This window comes from Mytilus galloprovincialis, chromosome 2 (assembly GCF_965363235.1).
Source record: "Mytilus galloprovincialis chromosome 2, xbMytGall1.hap1.1, whole genome shotgun sequence".
Taxonomy (NCBI): Eukaryota; Metazoa; Mollusca; class Bivalvia; order Mytilida; family Mytilidae; genus Mytilus; species Mytilus galloprovincialis.
The window spans coordinates 7,206,168-7,218,807 of NC_134839.1; positions in this window are offsets into that span (position 1 = coordinate 7,206,168).

Consider the following 12,640-nt stretch of genomic DNA (forward strand, 5'->3'; position numbering starts at 1 on the left):
TCCTTATGATATGATCTTTCTAATTTAAATGCCAAATTAGAGTTTTGACCCCAATTTTACGGTTCACTGATAGAAAATGATAGTGCAAATTTCAGGTTAAAGTTTTTGGCTTCAGGTTAAAGTTTTTGGTCAAGGTAGTTTTTGATGAAGTTGAAGTCCAATCAACTTGAAACTTAGTATACATGTGCCCTATGATATGATCTTTCTAATTTAAATGCCAAATTAGAGTTTTGACCCCAATTTTACGGTTCACTGAACATAGAAAATGATAGTGCAAATTTCAGGTTAAAGTTTTTGGCTTCAGGTTAAAGTTTTTGGTCAAGGTAGTTTTTGATGAAGTTGAAGTCCAATCAACTTGAAACTTAGTATACATGTGCCCTATGATATGATCTTTCTAATTTAAATGCCAAATTAGAGTTTTGACCCCTATTTTACGGTTCACTGAACATAGAAAATGATAGTGCAAATTTCAGGTTAAAGTTTTTGGTCAAGGTAGTTTTTGATGAAGTTGAAGTCCAATCAACTTGAAACTTAGTATACATGTGCCCTATGATATGATCTTTCTAATTTAAATGCCAAATTAGAGTTTTGACCCCAATTTTACGGTTCACTGAACATAGAAAATGATAGTGCAAATTTCAGGTTAAAGTTTTTGGTCAAGGTAGTTTTTGATAAAGTAGAAGTCCAATCAACTTGAAACTTAGTATACATGTTCCCTTTGATAAGATCATTCTAATTTTAATGCCAAATTAGAGAATTTATTCCAATTTCACAGTCCTTTAAACATAGAAAATGATAGTGTGAGTGGGGCATCCGTGTACTGTGGACACATTCTTGTTTGAAAACTGTTTTTTTCATGCATTTCTTTATTGAAGATGGTGTAAATTTTATTTTACCAAATAAATTATTTCGTATGGCTTTGATAAAAGGAGATTAATGGAAGTCACAAAATTACAGCACTCTAAAATCAATATTTTGTCAAAATTTGAGAATAAGTATCAATGAAGAAATACAAATCAGATGATTTCAGCAAATCTCACCTTGATAAATACCATGTTGATTTCTTAACTTGTTTTTAGGTTTATACCTTTTCGATGATTTAAGAAATACTAATTTTTTGTTAAAATATTGATGGTGGTATTTGAATGAAATTTATAAGGAAGTACTAGATTGATTTAAAGCTGATTAAGTTTTAAATGGCTACCATTTAAATACTGTATATTCTTTTATTTTTTTCGTGGATACCATTTTTTTGGGATTGAGGTAAATTTGAGTTTTTGGTGGTATTTAAAAAGTCTGCATCCAAGCCTATAGAAACATAATACCTCATTGCACTTTTGAATTTGTGATTTACTGATTCCCATCAAATCCTCAAAATTTGGTATCGCACATTTAGTGAATCTACAGTCGCAAAAATACATGAGGTATTGATCGTATGGTTCCTGTATTCTTTCATACTGTAAAATTGGAAAAGTTTCATATCATTGAATTCAAAATAGTCATATATTGTCATTGGGATGATCTGGGGATATTTTTAAGTAGATTGCCTTTGTATGATTGTGAAGATTTTTTTTTAATTTTTTAAAATTATTTTGAAAAGATTTTTTTCCGAAAATAGACTTTTGTACCCTGTTAAGACATCATAGAATCTAGATGTTTATTTTTATTTAAATACACAATGATCAGAGGTCACATTTTATAATTTAGCATTCTTTATTTTGACTTAAAATTCTTAGTGTATATATATTATATACAAATTTCTTTAAAATTGATGTGAGAAAGTTGTCTTCATTATAAGGTACATTCAGTGTAAGAAAGAGTTGATATGTGTGTAGAGACAAAATTGACAATGATTTTGAGAGAATCTTTATATTTCATTTAATGGTATTTGTTGTTATTAATTTGTTAATTAATTTTATTGTCGAGCCTGCAACTTTTGTTGCAGAAAGCTCGACATAGGGATAGTGATCCGGCAGGGGCGGCTACGGCGGCGGCGTTAGCTAACTTCTTAAAAGCTTTATATTTTAGAAAGTGGAAGACCTGGATGCTTCATACTTTGTATATAGATGCCTCATGTTACGAAGTTTCCGTCAATCACATGTCCAATGTCCTTGACCTCATTTTCATGGTTCAGTTACCACTTGAAAAAAAAGTTCAAATTTTTTGTAATGTTGAATTCTCTCTTATTATAAGTAATGGGATAACTATATTTGATATGTGCGTACCTTGCAAGGTCCTCATGTCTGTCAGACAGTTTTCACTTGACCTCGACCTCATTTCATGGATCAGTGAACAAGGTTAAGTTTTGGTGGTCAAGTCCATATCTCAGATACTATAAGCAATAGGGCTAGTATATTCGGTGTATGGAAGGACTGTAAGGTGTACATGTCCAACTGGCAGGTGTCATCTGACCTTGACCTCATTTTCATGGTTCAGTGGTTATAGTTAAATTTTTGTGTTTTGGTCTGTTGTTCTCATACTTTATGCAATAGGTCTACTATATTTGTTGTATGGAATGATTGTAAGGTGTACATGTCTAGCGGGCAGATGTCATGTGACCATGACCTCATTTTCATGGTTCAGTGGTCAAAGTTAAGTTTTTGAGTTTTGGTCTTTTTATCCAATACTATATGCCATAGGTCAACTATATTTGGTGTATGGAAATATTTTATGATCTTTATGTCAGTCGCGCAGGTTTTATTTGACAGTGACCTCATTTTCACAGTTCATTGCACAGTGGTAAGTTTTTGTGTTTTGGTCTATTTTTCTTAAACTATAAGTAATAGGTCAACTATATATGTTGTATAGAAGCATTGTTAGCTGTACATGTCTGCCTGGCATGGTTCATCTGACCTTGACCTCATTTTCAAGGTTCATTGGTCTTTGTTTAGTTATCTTGGTTACTGTTAAGTTTTTGGTACAGTTGTTATAAAGCCTAGCTTTTTACTTAGGACTATCAACATAATATCAATGATTAGTATAGAAGGCGAGACATTTCAGCGTGTGCACTCTTGTTTAAATTTATATCAATAAATTTAATATGCTTTTTTTCTGTATTATGTTTTGGTGCAATTATTTTAAATTATTTAGAATAGTTCTGCATTAAATGCCATTCCATTATCAGAAGAAGTGAATAAGATTCTTGGATTTTTTTTTTATTATTAATGACTTCCTGACATGAAATCTTCATTCTAAGAATTTTGTTCACAATTCATCAGCATATTAGACCTTTCTATTACATTGAAATAAGATCTATTAATTGTATGTACAAGTGGTTAGATACAGACATAGTTTTTGTAGTCAGAATATCTTACATGATGGTCCTTTTTCTCTCAGTCACTAAGGGTGTAAAAAATTTATTGTGTGAAAATGGATATGAGGCACTAAAGTTAAATATTTTTTTTGGTAATTACTTATAATTATCTATAATGTCTTTCTATATTAAGTAGTTGTCACAAAAGGACAGGCCACATATATGAAAAAGTATACAATGCTGATACTTTTCTATCAAATATAACCACTTGATGGGGTATTTACAGCAACTTCAGAGCTTTAAATGAACCAATGATCAGTAATTTACATTAACAGGTCACCTTGTTTCACAGATTCTTTTATTTAAAGTACTACTTGAAGGAGAGTACCCGTAGAAACCAAAAAATATTGTTCAGGAAAATCTTTGTTGCTTTGAAGGTAGCTTCTAGCTTTATGTTATGTTCGTTTATTTTGATTGATTTTTCATTTTTATTCATTGAAAGCTAGAAATATTTGAAAAGTTGACATAACATATGCCTAAATTGATGGTTTATATATTTTTAAGGAGCTAATACATTAAAGATCTATTTATACCAATAATTCTTTTTTTTTCTAACTCTTTAAAAATTAAAGACTGTTTCACAGGAATCTGGCAAGAAAATTAAATTCAGGAACATTTCCATATATCACTGATGATAAATTTTGATCTCTATTTTTTTGTATGAGAAACGTTTGAGGAACATTGAAATTGTTTTAATATTTTCGAATTCTGTTGTATGTGTACATTATTTTAACACTTTTCTCTATTACACCCATATTTCTAGTGGGAATTTGTGGTTGAGCAGCATTTACTTTTGGTGGTGTATTTTTATGGTCACGTAAATAAATTTGGTAAGGACTTTAATGTCTTTAGTGTACAAGTTTCAGCTTTTGTGTAATGCAGTTTAAATGTTTAGGAAGTGGAAGAATATGTTTGTGTTGTAATTTTCTGTTTTTGTATTCATATTTTTACAACATATTGTTATTACAATTTGATTACAATCATAGTTGATGCTGTTCTGTAGTCTTTGATTGATGATAATAAGCATTTGCTAATTTGGTGTCTAAACTGCTTATAGGTATGTAATGATAAATATTTTTCATGTTAAAAGTTACCAAAGTAAAGGTTAATTTTCTACCTGCTGGATAAGATGATTTTTAGTTATTAAAAGAAAGGTCAATTTTCTGCCTGTTTGATTTAAAGTTTTTTAGTAGGTACTAGGATTGAATTTCTTAGGATATATTTATATTGTAGTATTTATATATAGTCCTAAAAGATCCAAGGAAAGAAATCCCTATTACAGATACAATAAATAATCTCGTCTATCCTCTTTATGCCAGTGGGTTAATGCACTTTTCTGTTCCCTCTTCACAGATTTCCCAAGTAAACCAAGGTGATAATGATGTATATAAAATGTTGTTTCTAAAATATTCACTATAACCTTAAGACAAGAGGGAGAAGGGCTAATTGCACAACACCAACACCCACATTTACCGGTAATTTTTTTCATGGATATTTGATTGCGTGGTTAGCTCAAATCTGTAAACAAGCTTTTCAAATATGTGTACTTTGTTGAACATCAAAATTTGTGGTAAACCTTAAGTCAAGAAATCCACGAAAATTGGTATCCAACAAATATGATAAATCCACAGTCGTTGTCGCATGGTAAATAAAAGAAATATACTACTCGTCATTTGCAATTTCCCCATCTATGCTGAAAGCATTTTTTTGCTGCATGATTAACTGTTGTTTTGATAACACCAGTATTAAAGTTTTTGGAACATGGCTTATATAACTATTGTGGTAGATGTAAAATATTATTGAAACTAGGACATGTTGCAATGGTAAAGAAATGTCACAATTGAAAAATGATGTTAACTTTTTTTTTATATAATGCAAGGAATATATAAGACTGAGTATACTTCCTAGGTTACATGCAACAAATGCCAAAATTGAGACAAAAATCTCAAAAAGATATATTTATTATTTGTTATATTACTGGTATGAAGCAAAGAGGCTTTAAAACTTACTAGATCCAATATCTTACAAAAATGAAAAGTCTCTTGTCACAAACACATGTTTTCTTTTCATAGAGGGATACATAAAACGACAGATTTTATGTTTATGATTACGTTCCTTGTGTCTAGGGTCTACTACTATTTTGAAGAGGCAATTTTCAACGATCTATTTCCATTATAAATTTACTTTTAAGTCCCGAGTTATGATTTTTGTCGTAACATTTTTTGGTGAAAAGAGCACCTGCACAGTAAATGACAAAATAGTTGTTCTATCATGTCTATGGCTTTTTCTTTAAAAAAAAATCTTGGTGGTGGAGAAGATATTTTGAAGTTCTTAGTGTAACATTGGTAAAATGTATTGAAAACTTTCTCTCTTATCTGGCACCTTTTTTGATCAGGTAAACCCCTATGGAGCGACCATAAATGAATTATTTATTTTGTTCATGATTTTGCAAATAATTGATTTGGACCAAAAATTAAATGTTTATTAGCTAATATATACCCTTGTCTAGTAGGACAAGTAAACTTTATTGTATTGCAATTAAATTTTTGTTATATTTTTCATAATTAAGACCTGTAGTTTATAGAATCTGATTGATTGTTGAAATTAATGAACTTAGAGTGATTTAAATCATGTAAAAATCTAATTTCAAAGAGAATAAATAGTTTTTTGTAATGATAGGATTATAATCAATGATTGTTACAATATAAGAATGTAAAAAAAGGCAAGCATTTATATATGTCAAATAACATTTGTATAACCAGCTTTTCTTTTGTATTGAGCTACCTGTCTCTTCAAAAAATTGTTATGCCAAATTCATTGTTCCAGAATATGATGCTTTCTGGGTAATATTTTCAAAGGCTTTCACTAAAATGTTATGATTGCCACTTATTAAGTATTAAATTCTAGATACCTTTTGGTTAACCTTAATTTCAGTTTATAAAAACAATGAAATTACCAATTGAATTTTGAAAATGCCCAATAACAATTATGTATATATTTGAACACAAGTAATTAAACTTCTGCTGCCTCTTATTTATACACCTTACATTTGTTTTATCTGCCATTATCTGCACATGCCATGAGATGTAATTGGTTGAGCACACGACATATGGATACCTGATTATGAGAAATATGGTTCTTTTTATTAGATAATTTTTCAAGAGTTGTATGTTTAATGATCTAATGCAGACTGTTAGTTGTTTTGTGTAAAGTCTATGAAACTGTATGTAATTGTTGTTTACTTATTGAGGATTAAAACTAAAACAGAAAATATGTGTTAATGACTTATATGCATGACTTTTTTATTGTAATACATAGAGTTGGAGCAAAAATAAAAGCACAAGACTTATCTGCTCACTATTCAGTTTATCTTAGTAACTTTGGGCTAAGGAAGTGACATGAAAATAAGTTGTGATTTTCTTCTTATGTGTGATCATAAATAGAATTTCTCATTGCACTGAAGACCTGTTGGTGACCTTCTGCTGTTGTCTGTTCTATGGTCAGGTTGTTGTCTCTTTAACACGTTCCCCATTTCCATTCTCAATTTTATTTCAATTCCATGTGTTGTATTTGTCTTTCCTTTGATGAATGTCGCAGCCTCAGCTCCAGCGTCAACAATTTTAAAGTTTTTTGCCTAAGTTAGTTTGATTGGAACTAATTGTGCAGGGGCGGATCCAGCCATTTCTAAAAGGGGGGTTCCAACCCAGAGTAAAGGGGGGTTCCAACTATATGCTCCCATTCAAATGCATTGATCGTCCAAAAAAAAGGGGGGGTTCCGACCCCCGGTACACCCCCCTCCTTGGATCCGCCAATGTTGTGATATTTACTTAGAAGATACATTACTACTAGTACATATCAGTTTGACGACTATTTTGAGGCCCTGCTAGCTAGGGCATTGTCCAGTGACTTTGACTTGATAATATGTCTTTAAATGGTACAACTCTAGTGAGGAGGAAAGGTAACACTCGTCTATCGAATGCTGAGTTATTAGTTCAGCCTAGATGGTCGAGTGGTCTAGAGCGCTGACCATAGTGTAGGTGGTGTTGCCTCGATATCACATTAGCATGAGTTTGAATCAAGGCTAGGGAAGATAAAAAAAATATTGCAGTTTTTACATTGTTGTGCTGATATTTAGAGTAATTATAAATATAATATTACATTTTTTTATTCGAGCCTCACTGATGAGTCTTTTGTAGATAAAACGCGCGTCTGGCGTAAATATAAAATTTTAATCCTGGTATCTATGATGAGTGTATGTGCTTCCAGCCGTGTGTCACTTTCACTGACTACAGATGAGAAACAACTGAAACTACAGATGATAAACAGAAACAATTGTAACTACAGATGAGAAACAATTGTAACTACAGATGAGAAACACTTGAAACTACAGACGAGAAACAATTGAAACTACAGATGAGAAACACTTGAAACTACAGACGAGAAACAATTGAAACTACAGATGAGAAACACTTGAAACTACAGATGAGAAACAATTGTAACTACAGACGAGAAACAATTGTAACTACAGACGAGAAACAATTGTAACTACAGATGAGAAACAATTGTTACTACAGATGAGAAACAATTGTAACTACAGATGAGAAACAATTGTAACTACAGATGAGAAATAATTGAAACTACAGATGAGAAACACTTGAAACTACAGACGAGAAACAATTGAAACTACAGATGAGAAACAATTGAAACTACAGACGAGAAACACTTGACACTACAGATGAGAAACAATTGAAACTACAGATGAGAAACACTTGAAACTACAGACGAGAAACAATTGAAACTACATATGAGAAACACTTGAAACTACAGACGAGAAACAATTGAAAAAAACAGATGAAAAACACTTGAAACTACAGACGAGAAACAATTGTAACTACAGATGAGAAACAATTGTTACTACAGATGAGAAACAATTGTAACTACAGACGAGAAACAATTGTAACTACAGATGAGAAACAATTGAAACTACAGACGAGAAACAATTGCAACAACAGATGATAAACAGAAACAATTGAAACTATAGACGAGAAACAATTGAAACTACAAACGAGAAACAATTGAAACAACAGATGAAAACAGAAACAATTGAAACTACAGATGAGAAACAACTGAAACTACAGATGATAAACAGAAACAATTGTAACTACAGATGAGAAACAATTGTAACTACAGATGAGAAACAACTGAAACTACAGACGAGAAACAATTGAAACTACAGATGAGAAACAATTGAAACAAAAAACGAGAAACAATTGAAACAAAAGATGAAAAACAGAAACAATTAACTACAGACGAGAATCAACAGATGTAAAACTAATGAAACAACAGATGAAACAACAGGGGATAAGCAGATGAAACAACAAAGGAGAAATAAATCAAACAGATGACAAACAGATGATACTACAGATGAGAAACTGATTTAACAACAGATGACACACTGATGTAACAACAGATGACACACTTATGTAACAACAGATTACAAACTGATGTAACAACAGATGACACACTGATGTAACAATAGATGTCACACTGATGTAACAACAGATGACACACTGATGTAACAATAGATGTAAAACACATCAGATAAGAAATTGATGAGAAACAGACGAGAAACAATTGTAACTACAGACGAGAAACAATTGTAACTACAGATGAGCAACAATTGTTACTACAGATGAGAAACAATTGTTACTATTGATGAGAAACAATTGTAACTACAGACGAGAAACAATTGTAACTACAGATGAGAAACAATTAAAACTACAGACGAGAAACAATTGAAACTACAGAGGAGAAACACTTGAAACTACAGACGAGAAACAATTGAAACTACAGATGATAAACACGTGAAACTACAGATGAGAAACAATTGAAACTACAAACGAGAAACAATTGAAACAACAGATGAAAAACAGAAACAATTGAAACTATAAACGAGAAACAATTGAAACTACAAACGAGAAACAATACACCTTATCGCTATTCCCGGCTGACCCGTCCGCTTGAACTTTTGACGTCAACAACAATCACTTTTCCATTGTGGCGTCAGACATTTTGTTTTATGACGTCAAAATTTTACGGGAACCTGTGTGATTTCCAGCAATGGCGGACAAATAGCGATAAGGTGTATTGAAACAACAGATGAAAACAGAAACAATTGAAACTACAGATGAGAAACAATTGAAACAAAAAACGAGAAACAATTGAAACAAAAGATGAAAAACAGAAACAATTAACTACAGACGAGAATCAACAGATGTAAAACTAATGAAACAACAGATGAAACAACAGGGGATAAGTAGATGAAACAACAAAGGAGAAATAAATCAAACAGATGACAAACAGATGATACTACAGATGAGAAACTGATTTAACAACAGATGACACACTGATGTAACAACAGATGACACACTGATGTAACAACAGATGTAAAACACATCAGATAAGAAATTGATGAAACAACAAATATGAAACATACAAAACAACAGATGCGAAATAAACGAAACTGTAGATGGCAAACTGATAAAACAACAAATGACAAAATGATGTAACAACGGGTTTAAACCTTATGAAATAATAGATGAGAACTGATGGATCAACAGATGAGAAACTGAATAAACAACAGATAAGAAAATGATTTAAAAACATATTTTAAAACAAAGAAAACAGCAGATGAGAAACAGATACCGTATAACAACATTTACAGTCACAAGACAACAAATATTTTATCAAAACGATCTATGGCTCTGTTAATCAGGAAGACCACTGTTATTTTTTTCTTCGTATTTTTTGACGACTGAGACATTTTCTGTACACGGATTATGGGCAATGATAGACTACAAAATCAATGACAAATAACTTTTCAGGCAAAGCCTTTAGATTTTTTAGAAAATGTCTTAGAGTTGCCACAGTTACCTCGTACTGTGACCTTAAACACAGTCTGATTAAAACAAAGATTTCTGATTTAGTTATACTCATATGGAGTGTAACGAAATCAGAGGTCTGTTTTGTAAATGGGAGTATAGCGGAATCAGAGTTCTGTGTTTTAGATAGGAGTATAGCGGAATCAGAGTTCTGTGTTTTAGATAGGAGTATAGCGGAATCAGAGTTCTGTGTTTTAATTAGACTGACCTTAGACCTAAAGTTTGCTGGGTATTGACCTTGTGTACCATATGTCAAGCTTTTACCAAAATTAGTTGTTAAAGGCTATAGAAGGAGACGAAGCCTTTTGATTTTATGTTCGATGTTTATAAGGTCAGATTCACACAAGGCATTGATTGACTAAAAGTTGGGTTTCCAGTTGTACTTGTGTAACCCTTAAGCCTACATCAAACTTTTAGCATACTTGGTTTGTTGATGACTTGTGGGAAGGAAACGACTCCTATTGACTTTTTGTTACACTAATATTTCTGCTAAAATTTGCTTTCCAGATATTATCTTTAAAATCATAATTATGACAAACATTTTCTAAACTTGATTAGATAATACTCCATGAGATGACAACCACCCCTCTCGATTTTGATGCCGCAATGGATACACTTAAATTGAGCCGCAAATTTGTTTTACAAATGGTATTTATTGATCGATTTGTTCAACCTTCACAAAACTTGATACGCTTGAGCATATGCTCCAATGAGAGAGGTACCACTAGTAATTCGTCAATTGGTTAGTAGATCAATGATTTTAGATTTTAAAGAGAAACTAGCCACGAAAGAGATAAAAAAAAATTACATTATGATTTATTTTTTCAAACATTAATGAAAGTGAAATAGTGAAATAATAATAATACGCTTTAAGCAGCAAGTATGATTCATTTTTTTCAAAATAAGCTAAGAAACATTGATTATGAATTATTCACCTGCATGAATAATTTGGCTTCATGAAATCCGTATTCATGTGAACTTCAGTTTAACCCCTTCGCTAAAGATGGATTACACATGATTAATGCGTGTCCAATTATTATAAGAAAGGATGTAAACACTGAAAGTGAAAGAAAGGTAAATTATTTAATTAACTGATTCGTTCCACAAAAAATCATTCTGATACATCGAAAATTTATTAGTTTTTGTCGAGCCTGCAACTTTTGTTGCAGAAAGCTCGACATAGGGATAGTGATCCGGCGGCGGCGGCGGTGTTAGCTAACTTCTTAAAAGCTTTATATTTTAAAAGGTGCAACACCTGGATGCTTCATACTTTGTATATAGATGCCTCATGTTACGAAGTTTCCGTCAGTCACATGTCCAATGTCCTTGACCTCATTTTCATGGTTCAGTGACCACTTGAAAAAAAAGTTGAGATTTTTTGTAATGTTGAATTCTCTCTTATTATAAGTAATAGGATAACTATATTTGATATGTGCATACCTTGAAAGGTCCTCATGTCTGTCAGACAGTTTTCACTTGACCTCGACCTCATTTCATGGATCAGTGAACAAGGTTAAGTTTTGGTGGTCAAGTCCATATCTCAGATACTACAAGCAATAGGGCTAGTATATTCGGTGTATGGAAGGACTGTAAGGTGTACATGTCCAACTGGCAGGTGTCATCTGACCTTGACCTCATTTTCATGGTTCAGTGGTTATAGTTAAATTTTTGTGTTTTGGTCTGTTTTTCTCATACTATATGCAATAGGTCTACTATATTTGTTGTATGGAATGATTGTAAGGTGTACCTATCTAGCGGGCAGATGTCATGTGACCTTGACCTCATTTTCATGGTTCAGTGGTCAAAGTTAAGTTTTTGAGATTTGGTCTTTTTATCTAATACTATATGCCATTGGTCATCTATATTTGGTGTATGGAAATATTTTATGATCTTTATGTCAGTCGCGCAGATTTTATTTGACCGTGACCTCATTTTCACGGTTCATTACACAGTGTTAAGTTTTTGTGTTTTGGTCTATTTTTCTTAAACTATAAGTAATAGGTCAACTATATATGTTGTATAGAAGCATTGTTAGCTGTACATGTCTGCCTGGCATGATTCATCAGACCTTGACCTCATTTTCAAGGTTCATTGGTCTTTGTTTAGTTATCTTGGTTAATGTTAAGTTTATGTGACAGTTGTATTAAAGCTTAGCTTTATACTTAGGACTATCAACATAATATCAATGATTAGTATAGAAGGCGAGACATTTCAGCGTGTGCACTCTTGTTCTCATAATAATATGAAATCAAACAGACATAAAAAAAAATCAATTGCACGATGTTGTTATCTTTTAATATTTAGTTAATGATTATACCGTGTAATGTGTCCGTTGGTAGTTTTAGGAGGTCATCTCGATAGGTAATTAGACAGCATTAAGACTGAA